This window comes from Amblyomma mixtum, chromosome 9 (genome assembly GCF_055824585.1).
Source record: "Amblyomma mixtum isolate Tamu chromosome 9, ASM5582458v1, whole genome shotgun sequence".
In the NCBI taxonomy this organism is placed as follows: Eukaryota; Metazoa; Arthropoda; class Arachnida; order Ixodida; family Ixodidae; genus Amblyomma; species Amblyomma mixtum.
In genome coordinates, this window is record NC_143020.1 from 15,898,205 (window position 1) to 15,916,914 (window position 18,710).

Here is an 18,710-nt window from a genome sequence, read left to right on the forward strand (position 1 = left end):
ACGGAAAATGTCCTCACTTCTGAGGTGCAACACGCAATACTCCTGCGGGATTTTGTGTCTAGATGCAACGAGAACGTTGTGCTAAAACACTTAAACACGAACAAACAGCTGTTTTTTATTACATGTGCTGAGTTTGGTCCTAGAAAAGTGGCAACTAATAAAGCACGTGATATTAGCTACGATGTTTTTTAGTCTATAACCTTTGGAGCAGCCCGTCGTGAAGATACGAACAATTTAAACGCATGAATGATGGCCGGCGAAGGTTTGCGCAGTATATTTGTGCAATATGACTTCAGAACGGTTCTGGCATTCGTGCATTCTACGCCTCCTAACCGCCACTTCTTGCGTGCAGGCATTTTCGAAACGGCCCCCTATTCCCAAAGGGCGCACCAGCAGTAGGAGCTCAATCAGGCTGACCTGCTATCATTCCACGTGGCTGACCGTCTGACAGCGCCCCACTGTGACGTCATCATCGTCGACCATATACGCCAGCTGCAAACTGCGATCGACACTTCATAACGGTTGTGGCAGGCGCGCATTCTACGTCTGCTAACCGCCACTTCTTGCGTGCAGGTGGGTTAACCAATTCACTCCTCCGCATTACATTGTAGACCTTGCGGCTGCTGAACCGTTCTGACGCTGTGATGTTCTTGTGGTACTGATCATACGAGTGCATTGATTCAATGGAGTACATCTTAGGAGTCGGGATGGTTGGTGAGAGTGTTGACGCCATTTCCAGTTTGCTGCCACCTTGAGTGACAAGGCACCGGGTAGCATCAAAGAGGTCGCAAAGGTTCTTATAGAAATCACTTCAAAACTTGTGGAAGCCCTATCTGATCTCAGAAAGGAAGTCAGAAACATTGTCGCATCCACTAAGTCAATCAAAACTGAAATGACATCAGTTTGTTCCCCAGTGGACTTCATAAACGAAAGCTTTGAGGAATTACGGTCCGAAACGAAGTCGTTACGAGAGGGGCTGACAGAAGGGAAAGCTCAAATCAGAAGATCCCAAAAGGAAACCCTGAAGCTAAACAAAGAACTGAACGACTTAAATCTAGAGTTAGCGGAACTGAAACAGTTTAGCAGAAAAAAACAATATTGAAATAAAACGTGTTCCTGCAACTTCGAATGAAAACCTTGGTGAGGTGATTGGGACAGCTGCCAAATAACTTCAGGTAGATTTTTCAGAGAGCGAAGTCGAAGTTTTTCACCGGGTTCCTACGATAGCCAAGGGAACTGACAATATCATAGTGCGGTTTCTTTCACGAGCTGCCCGCGATAAGGACTTGGAAGCAGCCAGAAAACACAGACTGAACACATCCCACCTGGGCTTTGAGGAATAAGACCCAGTGTTCATCAATGAACATCTGTGTGCTGAAAAAAAAATACTCCTTGGAAACGCGATCAAGGCAAAACGAGAAAATGAGTGGCGCTTGGCATGGGTTTCTGAAGGCAAAATACTGTTACGGAAAACAGAAACTTCCCGGGTCATTCATGTGACGTGCGAAGAAGACGTCGACAAAATATTATAGCTGCATCTTTTCATATTCCCTCACAAACCAGTTCCCTCATGGCGTCGCTAACGGATGGCAGCAAAACCATTTCCGTCTTTTATAGTAACATTCGAAGTATCCGGAAAAACATAGATCTGCTTATCTCCTTTCTATCATTACAAAAAAGAGCATTTCACCTAATCGCAACAAGAGAAACGTGACTGAAAAAAGGAGAAAGTGTAGTCGCTCCAGGTTAGATGATGATATCTCATCCTCGTCTGTCTTCCACTCGTATTGGTGGCGTTGCGTCTTTGTGAAACAGGTCAACATTTCTCTGTCTTGCATAATGTCACATGTATCACTTCTATTATTAAAGCCCTCTTTATTCATTTAGAGCCCTCGCTCATAAATGGTGTCGTTTATCGGCGTCCTAATTCTTGCCAAGCTTCTTTTCTTCATTAATTTGAAGCAATTTTATCCTTCCTGACACGAAAGCCAAAGCAACGAATTCTTATTGCAGCAGGTATAAACATTGATATGAAAAATGCAACGCACAGCGAATACGCTAATTTACTCAAGACTTTTTCCTTTCAAAACATTATCAACGCACCTACTCGTGTTACGAGCACATCAGCAAAGTTAATTGATCATGCACTCGTTAATTTCACCACAGGTATTACTGCTGATCTTTTCGATGACCCCTTGTCTGACCACCTTCCCATATTTGCCAACATAGATAATTTGCCAAAAGCAGAAAACTATTTTTCTCACAGCCTAAGCAAAATAAACTGCCAACTATTAAGTGACAATCTTTTATCAGTTAATTTTGATGAGATTTATCAAGAGAATATTGACACCGAATTTTCACACTTATGATTATTTTTTACACGTGCGATATCAAACAGTACTGAAACGATCAAGGCTCGCTCTCGCAGCATACCAATTTGCCCCTGGATGAATAAGCCCAGTCGCGAAGTATTAATGAGAAAGGACTACTGGTATAATAAATGAAAGCATAAGAAAGAGAACGATTTTTACCTGCGTCAGTTTAAGGCGATGCGAAACAAGTCGATAGCGATGATTCAGGCTCGTAAAATGGAATTTTACAGAGAACGCATAGGGAGGGCAAATGGAAACTCAAAAATACTTTGGGACATATTCAAAGACATTGTGGGTAGTAAACAGGCATCGCATATACTCCCTGAAAAAGTAGACAGGGGTACAGTGGAAAACTTCAACTCAACTTTCGTCTCTATAGGCCCACTCCTAGCGCAAGAACCTACAGGACTTAAATGTAATGGACCTTGAGTCTAAGTTCCCTAATAGGTTGTTGTGTTCCGAATTGAACTAGAAGAAATACAGTCTTATTTTAAAGATGCCGACGAATAAAGCGACAGGTTTGGACGACATAAGCAATAGGGCTGTGATAGAAAATTTTGACATCCTTGGTCCCGTCTTGTGCTCGGGTTTTAACCATTCTGTTAACGCTTCCAAGTATCCGTCTGGATTGAAAACAGCGAAGGTAATACCGGTGACTGGAACGACACAAATTGCTACAGGCCAATATCTCTTCTTAGCGCAATTAATAACAACTTTGAAAAAATTCTTGCAAACAGATTCAGCAAGTTTTTAGATAAATACGGTACCTTTGTACACAACAACATGGTTTCTGGTCACATAATTCAACTTCCAGAGCAGTTCCCACACTTACCCAGAAAGTTAACACGGTTTTGCACAATGGCATGTTAGTTGGAGTAATATTTTTGGATTTAAAAAAGGCATTCGACACAGTTGATCATTCTATACCGATAACAAAACTAAAACACTACGGTTTTCGTCATAATATTTCCGACCTACTCACTATTTATATGAGTGACCGTCAGCAAGTTGTGGTGATGAATTCCTTTACATCCTCACCGCACAAGCTTTGCACTGGAGTTTCGCAGGGATCCGTACTTGGTCCGCTGTTGTTTTCTTTGTACGTTAATGAGTTACCTTCATTTATCGACTGTTCAAAACTTCTGATGTATGCTGATGATTCATTCTTAATAATAACGGCAGATACAATGAAAGAGCTAGATGAAAAAACGAATCAAGAAGTCCATAAAATAGCGAAATGGTTCTGAGCTAATAAGCTGACAATAAACACGAAAAAAATAAATACCTGATATTCCATTCAAGCAGCCGTTCTTCACCGGCTGGCATATCGGCACTCATTTAACTGCCGGTACATTTTCGTGCAGCAGTAGCTTTCTGTGCGTAATCAGTTGGTCAGCGTCGTGTCGTGCGCCGTTCCTATGAATCCTTGCGTAAATCTTTGCGCGCAGCGACATCTTTCGCTGTCCTCGTGGTGCCATCCTTCTTTTTCTTTGTGTTCGGTCAAAGTGTGCGCTGCTTTTTTCATCATGAATCTACACCAACTTGCCCAAACGTTCATTTCAAGCATTTGTCCAACGCCATTGTGCCAAGTGTCGTACGTGCGTCAACACCGCAAAAACGTTGCTGCACTTGTGTGCAAGGAAGACAGTAAAATATGCGTAAGTTGACCTCATTTATTACGGGTTTGGAATATTTCAAAATTGTATTTTTGATACTCAGGACCTGAGATAAGGACTTACTCATGCTCATGTAGCTGGAGACCTTCTTGGAACTTGTCTGCAGCGTCTTGATGACGCGATCATCATAATAAGTGGTTGGAGCATGCAGAAGTCCTGGTGCTAAACCCATGCGGCGCCAACAAGGTACTGCCGTGAATGTTTGCTCAGAAACAGATTCAGGATCACACTCTAGCGCCTTCAGAAAGCGTTTAGACCTTTTTAAATAAAATATCCTCGTCCTTTTTGGTATCTTCTTCTTTAAATTGTTGAATAAATAAAGTTTATCCATTAACCAGGTAATGAACCCAATTACTTCATCACAGCAGCTCAATGTTGCAAGATTCTTCCGCTCAGTCACTTCTCCAGAATGCAAAGCTTGACTTCACGAAACCTTTACTAATATCTCTTCAACGGCGCTCATCAAGAATTTGGGGAGGGCTGCGCGGGAAAGCAACCGCCACCATTGCTATAAAGTGAATATATGAACACTTCAGTCATGTCATACTTATGCTGCGTCGCCGGAAGGACATAGGGCTTGCGAACAAGTCCATAGAAAAAAGTGCTCAACTGAATATTTTTCCCTGAGCACTGAATTTCCAAGTATAAATACGGCAGACACTGTGCAACAACAAGAAAATAAAACGTTAATAGCGTTTTTCCTTCCTATTAGAATGGAGGTTAAAGTTTATTTCCTTTCTTACAAAGGAGGACCCGGGACTGAAAGCTGTGACAACAGCTTGACATAAGGTCCCGGCCCCTTCAAGTAACTTATAGCACAGGAGGAATAGGACGCTTACATTGTATTACATAATACTGCAAAATAAGGACCACAATGGGTATACAGCATTTCATAAATTTGCATATTTATACTTATGGCAAAAGTAATACACAAAAAATCTAAATACATTTGTTTTCACTGAGAATGTAAATAACTGAAGAATTTATGCACTACCTGTGCACATATAGTGTGCCTACAGGTTCAGTACACATATATATGTAATCTCTGAAGTGAGCAAAAGAAATAGGAATAACGCAGTGAAGAAAATAACGGCGCAAGTAATGAAAATAACAGCGCAAGCAATGAGCCCAAAAACGTAATAGAGCCGCCGCGGTGGCTCAGTGGTTATGGTGCTCGGCTGCTGACCCGAAAGCCGCGGGTTCGACCCCGGCCGCGGCTGTTGAATTTCTTTGGAGGAGAAATTCTAGAGGCCCGTGTACTGTGCGACGTCAGTGCGCGTTAAAGAACCCCAGGTGGTTGAAATTTCCGGAGCCCTCCACTACGGCGTCTCTCATAGCCTTAGTCGCTTTGGGATGTTAAGCCCCATAAACCAAACCAAACCAAAAACCTAATAGAGAAGACTCAAAGACAAAAAGTTTTCCCGACAGTAAGCCTTGGTGAAACCGATATAAATGCCCACGGTGAGTTTATTTTTTCTGAATCTCTTAATTAAGATTTCTTTCTGTGTTAGAAGCGCCGCTTCAATATACCTATGCTTCCTAAACCCATGTTCAGAGACAAGGAATGTCATTGTATTCAAAACATGAGGTCTGTCTAATATGTATTATTTTCTCAATGCCCTTGGAAAGTACAGTCAATATAGAAATTGGTAGCTAGATTGAGAATAATTTTGATCTCAATACTTAATTACTGGAATTACGCGCGCGATCTGCATTTCCTTAGGGAGAACCCCAGTGTATAAGATGAGGTTGTAAATATGGGTAATAACAGAGCAGAAAATGTCAAGAACGTATTTCACGAGAAAAATCTACATAGCGTTCAAGTCCGGCGACTTGCTATTCTTGGTATGATTTACACAAGCGAAGATTTCAACTTGATCAGCTGCGGCTAAAAAGAGGGATTGCATGCCATCATTTCCCCGTACATACTGAGCATAGTTCCGGCATATACTCCCATTGTGTTTCCCGTGTTTATTCTGCTCAATAAAGAAGCGGTTAAAAGCATCTGCCAATGAAGCACTGGATAGCAGTTTACCCTCATGTGTAAGGACATCAAGGGTTGAAGCATGACTGGCGGGATGCAAAAATAAGTTCCGATTGCGCCAAACTACACTCGGACATTTAGCATGATCATCACGGAACATGTTCATTAAGTAAACATATTTAGACCGCTTAAGTTTGAACGTAAGTTTATTTCGATGGGCCTTAAACATTGTTGAGCTGCAGTGATTGAAGTTTGTTCATTCAAATATGATTTAGTTAAAAAATTTTTAAAGTTCGCAAAGGAATGCCCCGTGTAAGGACGCCATAGGCATGACTGCTCAAAGAATTGTGCTGAAGTATCAAAGGATACCATTAATGCTACATTCCCGACTACAGTGCTCTAGGATGAAGTGCAAATGTGGTTCTGAAGAGTTTCGTGCTGAAAATTTTGAAACCAAGCACACCATTCAAACTTGTCTAATTGAAAGCGCTTTGGAAATTAATACTTTCACAACGCAAACCAACGAACTGTACCGACTGTAAATATTTCATCACATTTTACAAACCCCTGTCAATGATTCCGCTACAGTTTTTCTCTCTGGTAATCTTCTTTATATTTACTTTATACCTTCCTTTACGTATCCACCACGATGGATGTAAGCAACATCTACAGAGGCGACCGTTACCTTTATAGTGTTACACTTATAGTGAATATGAATGTCGAGGTTGATCTGTAGACACTGCAAGGAAAAAGTCTGCGCGGCATTTGAATGCGGATTTGAAAAAAAAACTGAAATTCTTGATTGTGTAACACTCTGAAAAGCATGGGATGCGTTTCTTTCGTGCCCATATTAATGGCCTGGTCATTGCTGAGCAAAGTTTCTAAGAGTCATCTTATAGTTCGTTTCTCTGCGCTAAAGTTCGACAACAGATCACAGCAAATTTTTTCATGTAGTCTATTGAGAACAAGTCACACAGGCCTGTCGGCTTGCGCATCTGCCTCGCTGAAAATGGGCACTAGCGCTGAAACTCAGCGCTGAAAATGGGCACTATCTTCACACGAAAATGTTCTGGAAACCGCAAAGTGAGAATGAGGAGGACACAGCGAACGCATTTTTTTCGAGCTGTTACGTCTGGTTATTAATTGAATATGCTAGCTTTTCAATGACCCCTACTTTACTATATGGATCGCTACAGGGTCAATGAGGGTGATAGGAAATTAGTTCCTGCAGAATTTCGCGCCTTGTATTTTGAAAGAATCAGCGCTCTTTATGGAGACGTTGCAGAAAACACACTTTTAGGGAAAATGTTATTCCTCTACTCGGATGTTTTTACAGCCTAGAGAAAGACACCAGAGAATAAACAAAAATTTTGTGGTTCTGTCTGTAGGAGTGCTGCCTGTACAGAAAATACCGAGAGGCATTTTTCTCTAGTTTTCATGGTACTAATAACTTCTCGGAGATTTCGCTTTTATTTCAGTCCTGGTCTATGCACACCTCGATAACTCGGTTGCATGGCCAGTACTTACCTAAAGATACTATACAACAACACTCTCTTTTCATTTTCAGAATTTACTTCAGCACAGTCCGATTATTTTGTGCCTCACGAAACATTCTCCGCGTTTGGCCTCGATCGCCTGAAGTAATGAAACTCTCTGCGATCCTCCTGCTATTTTGTATAATATGCCATATAAATATGGTACGTATATAAGCATGATGCCATTGAACATTTTCCGTATGAATGTGTTTCCTACAACTCATGATTGTATGTACACCGGAGTAGCCTCTGAGGTATTTTGCTTTATTGCAATGTTTCCGTTAGAAGGAGTCCACACTGATGCTGTATATTTATTTACAGCCAACCAGACGCATGATAATATGTCTAACGAAAAAATCGGAAGTAAACTGTTTACAGTGCAAAAAATTATCTCTGCCTCTCCCGTAAACGAGAGTAGAGTAAGCATGAAATGTTTACGGGCCTAATGTCATCTCGGTGGACACCCGAACCGCAGCGTACAGGAAGGGAGGAACGCCACCACCCGTTCAGCGCAATGCCTTGCCATTTGAACGCAAGGTTTTTTGAGGAAAGGAAATGGCGCAGTAATTCTCTGCCATCTCGGTGGACACCCGAACCGCACCGTAAAGGAAGGGAGGAACGCCACCACCCGTTCGGCGCGATGCCTTGCCCTTTGAACGCAGCGCTTCTCCCCCGGATCACGTATGACAACGAAGTGTAACGTGGCATTTATGTGCTTTTTGCACGCGTTATTAGAAATCGGAAATTATAATTCCGTGCATTATCAAACCCACAGCTCCACATTGAGAAGGCACTGGCAGCAGTTATTTTTTGTGACTCGTTTGGAGACCAACCGTTGCTTGCATGCCGGTCGCGTAGGAGGGCTTAGAGAGTCTCGTTAAATCTCGTTAAGTCTCGTACGGTGCCCGGATGTTCTCGTTTCAGAGCCCGGATGACTGAAATTCAGTGCCCGGATGAGTGGATTTCAGTGCCCGGATGACTGGAATTCAGTGCCCGGATGAGTGGATTTCAGTGCCCGGATGACTGGAATTCAGTGCCCGGATGACTGGAATTCAGTGCCCGGATGAGTGGATTTCAGTGCCCGGATGACTGGAATTCAGTTTAGAAGAGCAAGTTGCTGGGCTAGTTGGTGCTGTTGCATCGTGGTGGAGCAGCGCAAAGGACGGGACACAAGAAACAAGGAAAGACGAACACAGGCGCTGACTATCAACTGACTATCAACTGAGTTGATAGTCAGCGCCTGTGTTCGTCTTTCCTTGTTTCTTGTGTCCCGTCCTTTGCGCTGCTCCACCACGATGGAATTCAGTGCCCGGATGAGTGGATTTCAGTGCCCGGATGATGGCTCTCGGTCTCGGCGTGACGTCACCACACTGCCGACAACGGGAGCTAAAAGCATTTCATGCTTAAAAATCACCACCCGCAAAGAAAGCTACGGAGTACCATTCATTGTGTTGGAGAAAACAATTCAAAGACACATTTATAACTTGTAACGTGCAATATTGAACACCGGTATATCAGAATGACCAGTCAAACAGTGTGCAGCAGGCAAAGCAAAAGGGCAGCATCTTGGAACCAGATGAGCTGTTAGAGAGATTTTACGTCAGAACTGTAATAACGTGCTAGACGCTTCTGGATCCCTTCTTACAAAGGAAGCTGTTGACACTTGGGAGCGATTCGGGAAAAGCAGCTGTGTTGAAAAAGATTTTTTACGATTTCAGATCGTGGTAAAGATTGAATAATTACCGCCGATTGCAAGTTGTTCACAGATGGCTGCTAATTATTTTTTTTAGGTATGCGACTCTGAATCTGGGCAGCTTGCTTGCGCTAGAACAATGTAACCATTTGACGGCGAACTTTCCGTCCCTTTCTTTCGATATCCATCACAGGAGGTCGAATTCTTGTGTGGCATTCGGCTACTCTCCTGCTCATGGAACGCGCGCGAAATGTGGGTTTTGTAAAAATAAATAATTTATTTTCTAAGGCAGTTTTCTTAAGAAACGACAATTGCTGCTTTATGCCGGAAGTCCTCATTGGAAGAAAGAAACTAGATGACAAGAACTGCTCTTGACTCGCTTCCCCGAGACACACAGCCATTTGCACTTGCAACCATGCAGCAGAAATCCTGGCCGCCGAAGACAGATGGTTTTACCTCGTGGAGAGCGTTAAAAGTCAATGAGTACTATCGCGCTCAATATGAGTTGCAACGCGCGGTCATCGACCGGGGTTCGTTGCGTGGTGTGCCTCCTCCAAACAGTCGCTCGGAATTCTGGGAGAAACTTTTTCCTAAGCGGGGGTGCTGTTGTTTCCTGCAACAGCAGTTTCTCCCAGAATTCCGAGCGACTGTTTGGAGGAGGCACACCACGGAACGAACCCCGGTCGATGACCGCGCGTTGCAACTCATATTGAGCGCGATAGTACATTCCTTACCGAGCAGTAGCTTCAGTTTCAGTACACACTGCACACGAATATATCCAAGTGCTTCCTGTGAATTAGTTCTCTTATGAAGAACACAGTGAAATGCATTCAAACCACTTGTGCAGAATTCGCCGCTAAAAACTTCGAAAATTGCAAAATTGTACAACATTGCATTAAAACAAATATACTTGCGCAAAAAATTAACTAGAATAAAGACATTAAGATAGAATATAGCGCTGTCCTCACGACTCATTTCTTGCAATTTTTGGGGGCAAACATATTTGAGTTTATGCAGAATGAACCAACTCGCGGAAATGGAATACTAATTGTTAGATACTCTTATGGAAATATCAAAGGTAATGGCTCATTCTTCTGATATGCAGCAATATCTTTCTTTTAAAGTGTTTCCATCGATCGCATCGAACCGTGAAAACTGGCTTAGAAAACCAACGGGGAACACCTTTCACGATAGAAAAAGCTTCAACAAAAAATGCAAGAGTACCGTCATGGGTTCTGCGGTTATATTGATCGTTTTAGTGATATCTGACATTACATGAAAAAACTACCTTCATAAATAGCCTCCTCCTCAAAAATGTTTTTGTCCAGAAATGCTGGGTATGCACCGTTTAATTTGAGATTATAAAATCATGCTTATTTCCGCACTTGTACAAGACGTGCTTTAATAAGCCGAAGACTAAACTACTGCTCTGGAGAGACGAAAGTGTCAACAAGGATGCGCCACTCGTGCTTTACAACGTTCTTTACTTCACAAAGGCGTCAGAAAAAAATTTATATCCCTCGGGGCAGATTCAGGATATTCTCTCAGAAAAACTGGCTAAACAAAAGGCTAAGGAAATTGATTCTGATGAATATGAGGAAGCTATGATATTTATTCTCGGAGCCACTCCGAGTGTGCATTCTAATCTATCATTATTAATAATTTTGGTGAATCATTCTAAAAACATAAGAGGTTTGATGCCGCCGCCTTTTAGTTCTTGATCTGTGCTGTTCAATTAAACACTCGGTGATCTTAATTTTCACAGGTCTCGGGATGTGGTTCGGGTGAGGAATCCAGACCTTGCTCCAGTCTAGGACTTTACCCGGAAGAAACATGCCCGGGTATTAAGAAAAAGAGGCCATGCTCTAAGGGGAGCAATGTGTGTGCTTGCCCACACGGAAAATGGAGGCAACAGGGATCATGGAGCTGCGTAAATTTTGAGAGCTGCTGCAGAGGCAGGTACGAGTGCTGACTACCCCTTTAAGCAGGAAATAAAAATTCTTTGCTATGGCAACAGAAACCAATCTTTCAGACATTTCGCTTGTTCTTGGCTGTGCTTCTAGTGAGTCAGCGGAAGATGCAATGGCAAGTGTTTCTGCTTGAAGGCAGGATTACTAGCCGCACATTGCCGCAAATGCAAAGTAAAAACAACAGGTGGTAATGAAGAAAAATGCGTTCCACTCTTCAGCCACACGAGAGTGCTGAGGCGGCTTCATAGGCAGGGTGATAGGGAGATATTTGAAGCATTTTGCATTGATAAGGCAGGGGACAAGTGCGTGAGCACGCCCTCAGTAGCCCTCACGAAAAAAGAGATAATCTATCTGTCAAAAAACTTACGCGTCAATTTGGTTTAAATGTTTACTCTTTGTTATGACAACTTGCTTCGTGATAAAGAGAAGGGGGCGGGGGTGCAGTCTCCTGAGCATGCGCCGAATACAAGTGTAAAAATCTGTTATGTGTGCATTAAAACGTCAGTTGAAGTCTAGCGTGCTGTCCCGTCGGTTCCTTGTCGCTGTCCTTGTGCTTTCCACGCTAGTTGCAATGTCGCAGTTACTAACGATTATTAGCCGCACGCAGTGAGGTTGGTAGGTGCAGGGCTAAACCATTTAGTCAGCGACCTTGGGCTAAGAAAATAAACAAAACTTAGAAGGGTCAGCTTTCGGGCTACTTGGTAGTCGACATGCGGATCGCTCGTGTGGTGTCCCTTGAATATTGTGCGCTATGGATCCGCATGTAAACAAAATTTGACGCCCGCGATAGCAAGCAGCGCCATCCGCGGGTGTCGAACTAAGAATATGGTCAGGAGTAGGAAACTCCACTTAGCTCCGCTGTCAACTATTTCAGCCCACTTCCTGACAGGAGGATAACTCATGTTTACAAAGAAACAATTACGGCACGTGCACGCAACGCGAGAGGTTCTGGCGATAGCCGAAATGTCTGTGGAATCGTGAAAATGAGTTTCTGTGTTTTCGCCCGTAGTGCTTGAAATCCCATTAGCGAATGGAGTTTTTGCTTGGTGAGTGTCACTGCCGCTATAACGAAACAAATTAAGGAGCTGGCTTTCTTCCGGCTTCTATGGGATCAACTGACGCTGATGTCAGGTTCTGGCTGGATAGTAGCTATGAAGTTTTCTACCCCTGTGTTGGTTACTGTTGTTGGTTACCCCTGTGTTGGTTACACTGAAACTGATACGGAACTGTCGAGATGAGCCTCTCGAAAAGCCATTAGAAGCGGAAAGGCTCCTAAATGAGTTAACTGTTGATGCTAAATGCCTGTTTAGCAACGGAGGTGACTGAACATTTCTATGCGGTCTTGTGATTGTGACAACGTGGCCATAGCCTTCCGTTATTGCCCTTACGATCGCCGCTTCAAATGAAGTTGCACACTTCGCTAAGCAAGTCCAACATTCTCCGACCAAAATTTTGATGATCAGAGGATATCATCAGAGGATATGTAGATCAGAAGATGTATTTATAAGTACAGAAAGGTGGGCAAGTTGGTTATCACTGGCTAACCGCGAAATCACCTTTTTGGAGCATGCATTTGTAGATATGTAGATTTAATATTTTCAGTGATGATGCAGTGTTTTTTTGTTCTGTTTAGTGTTTGGCGGGAATGCTATATATGTACACATGTGCGTAATAAATCGTCAGTTGAAAGTCAGCGCTCGTGTTGTCATGTTTGTTCCGTCCTCGTGTTTTTTCCGCGCTGTTTTACCATGGATGTATTTATTTATAGCGCAATCTTCCATTATATAAAAAATTACGTTCTTGAATGGGTTCTCTCTCAAAAATGGTTTTGTCCAGAATTGCTGGGTGTGAACCGGTAAATTGCCGAATATGGCCTTATAGTAACAAGCAGTCCTTATTGCGCGGCGCTAATAGTGGCCTCGAATGATGAGATTACTTCTTCTCCGGGAAGACGGAAGTTAGCTCTGAAATACAACTTTAGAGGAATGAGAAAATACTGGCTAAGGATGCTGTTTTCGCATTTGGAAAACTGTACTTGAATGAGAAGAGCACCTTTAGAATTTTTTATGAGGACCCTTCCACAAGCAGTGCTTATGCTTGTGTAAGGCACAACATATCATCATTTGCTACTACTGATATTTGTTGACTTCATCTTTTCCGAAACAGCCTGGTCTTACTTCGCCTCAACCTTACAGAAGATTACTTACTGAAAGTCCATTTCCAACACATGTCAAACCTATTGGTTTACTCAAATCATCGCACAACCAGCGCGTCGCGGTGGTAGTTAATCGAATATAACAACCTTGTCCTCTGTTCTCACTCGGATGGGTTCTCGAATGCTACATTTGCCAGCACTTAGTGACCTATTTATCATGTGCTCATTCTATTCTCCTTTTTGGCGTCTGCGGAAAATAAAGCCAAAATAAATAATGCTATACACAAAGGGAATAATTCGGATAAAGCTGCACTTCGCAATTTTTGATCTCGCATCTTGATGATTTTTCAAGACTTGTAGTACAATTAATTGGTTACCTTTAAAGCACAAAATGCATCAGTTCACAAGAAGGCATACCCACCACCACTGTAACCGAAAGGGAGCCATCGCCGCGCGTCGAATGCTCGATATAAGGCCTGAGGAAGGGAAATAGGAGGCTTTGTTTCTAAGAAACCGACTAGGAATAAATGCTCGCACGAAGAATATTACACTGTTCAGAAAGAGTTTCAGCCACATGCAAAGAATACAAAGTATATTTTTTTTCTATTAGTCGGTTATACCAATCATCACCAAAAAAAGATGATAAAAACTCTAAACGCGATAATCCAGAAACACTCGGACCCTTAGAACGGTGATACCAAATAATTCTGGAGAAAATCATTTTTGAACGTGATAGAGTTCATGAACGCAATTTTTTTATAGCTTGTAAGATTTCACTACATCAATCAATATACTGTCACCGACAAACGGTTGAAGAAACAAACGAGGTTCTAATTAGACGAGGTGGGCGTGCCAGCCAGCAGGCAGCTCGAGCGAGGAAGAAGATCTTTGAGCACCTCGAGTGCCCAAGGCTTGGCAAGTCCCAGCTTAAACAGTTCGGCCGCGTTGCGGCGCCACTGATTGGTTCGGACGGTGGCAATATCCACAGATTTTCTTTAGAGGGGCATGCATTTTTTTTAACGTTTTTGCTACCATCAAAAGCCCCTAGTGCAGTCTTAACTGCTCGACGCGTAGCGATGCAAAAAAATTAAAAGAAAGATTTTTACAATATTGGAAGAATCGACTCTCAATATTTCTATAATAGTAACTTACAATTTTCCAATGTTCGCAATTTTTCTTGAAGGATACAGGACATGATAAGAACGATCCGAGTCCCGATGCTGACGTAGCCAATGTTTTTAACTGTAGGTTATCTTGTTTATTAACTGAATACTCTGACAATATCTCACCAGCTCTTCCTCATTGCAGTCCCTCAGTCACGCATAATATTACTTTTAATGCTACCCGTATCGCGAAAAATCTCTGAATCACTAAAGCGTACATTTTTCTCTTCTATCGCTGGCATCAACTCTGAAGTACTAAAGTATACAGAAATTTTTACGTGATTTTTGAATATTTTTCTCCAATCAGACGAATCAGGAGCGCTGCAAGACTGGAAAGCAGTCAATGTAGGTTTATTTCCGAAAATGATCCTCTCTCTTTTTGGCCCAGTCATCGTCGCATTTTTCCAAAAGTGGTTTTCGGAAACAATTGACACATCAGCTCCGTTGTCATAGAATAAGGTTTCTAATGTCCATATTTTTCTTCAAGAGGCCTTGGTAACGGGCTGTGATGAGGCACTGAATAATCTTTATTAATGAAGTACATATGTTGTAATCTTGATTTTATTACCCCGGTAGACGCTCAATTTTAAAAGCGCTTTCGACAAAGCACCCCATTAACGATTTCTCCGCGAACTTTACAGGTTGAACGTCGCTCGTATGCTTTCGACTGGGTATGCAATTTCCTTACTGGCCACTAGCAATTTGTATACGCTTCCAATCACTCGCAAACTTTCTCTCGAATTCTCAGTGGTGAACAAAAAAAGCAAGGAAATTCTACTCGTACTTTTGTTCTTTCTCATCTGCATAATCCATCTGCTCAAAAATATGTACCCTCATATCCGCCTTTTCGCAGACGTCTGCGTATTTACTCCCGATAAATAACACCTCCAACTCTCAAATACTTTACGAATACATTCAGCACGCAGTGACCTGTTGTGACAATACTGCCGCGAATCTTTGTAACGTTTTGTAGTGTTTGTTTATGCTTCAAGGCTGCCGACACGCCGCTTTATCGCTTCGTTTGTGACGCAAGACGCGCCTAGATTTGTCTCGATTGATCGCATCCAGGCGGAGCCGATTCTACTATGCGCCAGAATGTTCTAGTCACTTTCCAAGCTTTATCTCGAATGTTCGCTATCAGCTTTAAAAAGAGCACGGCAGACAGCGGCGGGCATTCTGTTCAACGACCGCCGGGCACGCTTGTTGCTGCGCCGCCGCCGAGCGATTCAGTTCTTTGCGGGCGCGAGTCAGCCCAAATAAAGAGTTTCATTTCGGAGACGTTCTCGCTGTTTTCCTGTTCTCCGTACTGCAGTCACCACTACGTGACATCTAGCTGGATAGCAGGTCCGCACCTCCAAGCAGATGTCACGGAGTGGTGACCGCAGTACGGCGAACAGGAAAACAGCGAGAACGCCTTCGAGACGAAACTCTTTATTTGGGCTGACTTGCGCCCGCAAAGAACTGAATCACTCGGCGGCGGCGCAGAAACAAGCGTGCCCGGCGGTCATCGAACAGAGTGCCCGCCGCTGTCTGCCGTGCTCTTTTTAAAGCTGATAGCGAACATTCGAGATAAAGCTTGGAAAGTGACTAGAACATTCTGGCGCATAGTAGAATCGGCTCCGCCTGGATGCGATCAATCGAGACAAATCTAGGCGCGTCTTGCGTCACAAACGAAGCGATAAAGCGGCGTGTCGGCAGCCTTGAAGAATAAACAAACACTACAAAACATTACCGAGGTTCGCGGCAATACGATATTGCGCTCAATAAAGCTTGGAAGGGGGCTAGTTGGTCGTGCATACTGAGACAGAGGAGCTATAGGATCTACACAAGGAAACAACACGCACAAGGGAACAACACGAGAAACGAGAGCTCGTGTCTCGTGTTGTTCCTTTGTGCGTGTTCTTCCCTTGTCTAGAACCTAGCGCTCCCATGTCTCAGTATTGCGCTTAAACAAACCGAAAACGTAATTTCTTTCTTTTCATTGTCGGGAACACTGTCAACGCAAAAACATGTCACAGGAGGCTCTTGCTAACCACTGCTGAAAGCAACGATTCGCTTCATCTGAAGTGAAAACTTCAACTCATATCATATTTTTTAGTTTTAAAATAAAACACCCATTAGGATCTAGAAAATCTAAACTTTCCATACAAACCCGAAGTGGTTAAAAATTGCGCGGCCTTATTCCTTTTATGGAGGGTCTGCTTCTATTACTCCAGTTGTTTGGAGAAATATCGCCGCAGAAGTCAATCAGTCACGCAATAGAACACTGTGCGAAGTCTCCAGGAATTTTATATGGCCGTTCTTTTTTTTTTTCATGCGTACTCTTATTTTGGTGCCAGCTGTTGGTGCTACACGCCATTCGTACGCCGATGGCTGCGCCACCTGTGGGCAAGCCAGCGAACTACCGGACGGCCACTACTGCGGCTTTCCCCGTCCGTTTTTTCGCTTTCGCGATACGCTTGTATTTTCATAGCTTACATGGCGAGGCGGATTTATTAATCAGGAAGATACCCTCACGCAAGCCTTTAGTTACGTAAAGGAACATACTTCTGCGTAATTGACTGCTCGGAAGCATTTAAAACTGCCAATGAACTCACTCCTGACACCCTCCTGTGTCTTGACTGGGCAGCGGTGGATAGTTGGTGCCCGACAAGAAAAATAAAAGTAGTCGCCATGTTGAATTTTCGCGCTAGAGCGCCCACTGCATTTCTTGCGTTTCTGTCACTCTCCATATTCAGCAATCGTTTTCATGGATGGTGGCGTCATTTATGGCTAACAAGGTGCAAAACAGGTGGTACGTTTCAAAATGCAACAGGTCTCCTACCTTTCGACGCAAGTGCGCTTTTAAAGAAAAAAAACTGTGCGGAGAAGTCAAGTCCGATGACGCAGAGCCAAGTTGTGAGCTGCTCACTGCTTCTGTATACTTCTTGAAAATGGGTTGGCTATTAAGAAGCTTGCGACAGCTTAAAAAAAATGCATCGTACAAGACTGCGTGCCCCCTGCTCTCGTGTATCTGGAACTCGCTCCATGCATGAGACGCTCCGAAATACGACTGCAATGATTCGGCGAATTATAGTACATCTGCCATAGCAATAAACAGTGTGGCCTGTCTGGCACACTATTTAGGGGCATCCATACAGCTGAGAGCATCCACTGAAAACTTTAGTGTGACCCTCTGGATCAGGTTAAAATGCCCCGGCCGCTAAACTACGAATGACCGCGTCATTGCACTCGCATTTGCAAGCACTGCCCGCATCTCGTGAGACGTTACATCGCTTGCGACCGCTTTGTAATATGTTTTTTTTTAGTACTAAAAGCCTTAAACGTTCCAGCCACGGCGTCTGTAGTCATTGTACACTGTCAAGATGCCTCGCAAGTGTTTTATTAACCATGCTCTGTTTCACAGACTTTGCGCATTTTCATTTTTTGTATTAGTGATTCATGATGTTTTTGCACTCTTTCATGTGGAAAGCACTTTCGTCCCGTCTAGATGTCTCGGCGGGTAGATGCCAGCTCTCATGCAGTGTTATTCCCTTGCGCATGCTTTCGCCGCGAAATGCACTTTACCGGATGCGGACGAACAGAAAATAAGACGCACGTATCTGAGCCATGCTTAAATTGGCAGCGGGAAGGCGCGACTAGGCGGGGAGGCGACTTTCAGCAGTGCCCCTGTACAGTATTTCTTCATTAGCAGCGCCCTGTCGGAAAACTAACCCCATCTGTTTACTGGATGCTGTATGACCGTCACGCTCTGCAGCAAACGCGGGCCGCAGCTGCGTTTGATCGAGCAGGAGCAACCGTTTATTACTTTAAACAACACTACTTATTTAAACGTTTCTTTCCAGCGTGCTGACCTTTTCAAAAATAAAATTGATCAGACACGGCTCTCGCAGCTGTCCCAGCTATTATCTCGCACTGCTGTCGCTGGCTCAAAGTGCCTCTGCGCACGCCAGTTGTGCGTAGGACAAGCAACGTATGCTGAGTGTAAATAAACGACGCGATAGGAAAGTCCTACGTTGTTCGGAGTGTTGAAAGAGCAGGTATTGCAATTCAGTGTAGATCTATTGCTTCGAGAGCCTTGATTCCGGCGCGTAGCGAATGTATAGTCAGCCATGCAGAACATATGCGAAAAGCGGGACATATACAGTTGAAAATACTCCTG

The 18,710-nt window shown here is 43.4% G+C and overlaps 1 long non-coding RNA gene across 1 annotated transcript; it reads left to right on the plus strand.

Moving 5' to 3' along the window:
* Positions 1–320: 320 nt before the first annotated feature.
* Positions 321–11,184, plus strand: LOC149328385 (uncharacterized). The gene is made up of 3 exons (XR_016285551.1): positions 321–573; positions 7,600–7,729; positions 11,026–11,184. It is a non-coding gene; the product is annotated as an uncharacterized LOC149328385 (long non-coding RNA).
* The last annotated feature ends 7,526 nt before the right edge of the window (positions 11,185–18,710 follow it).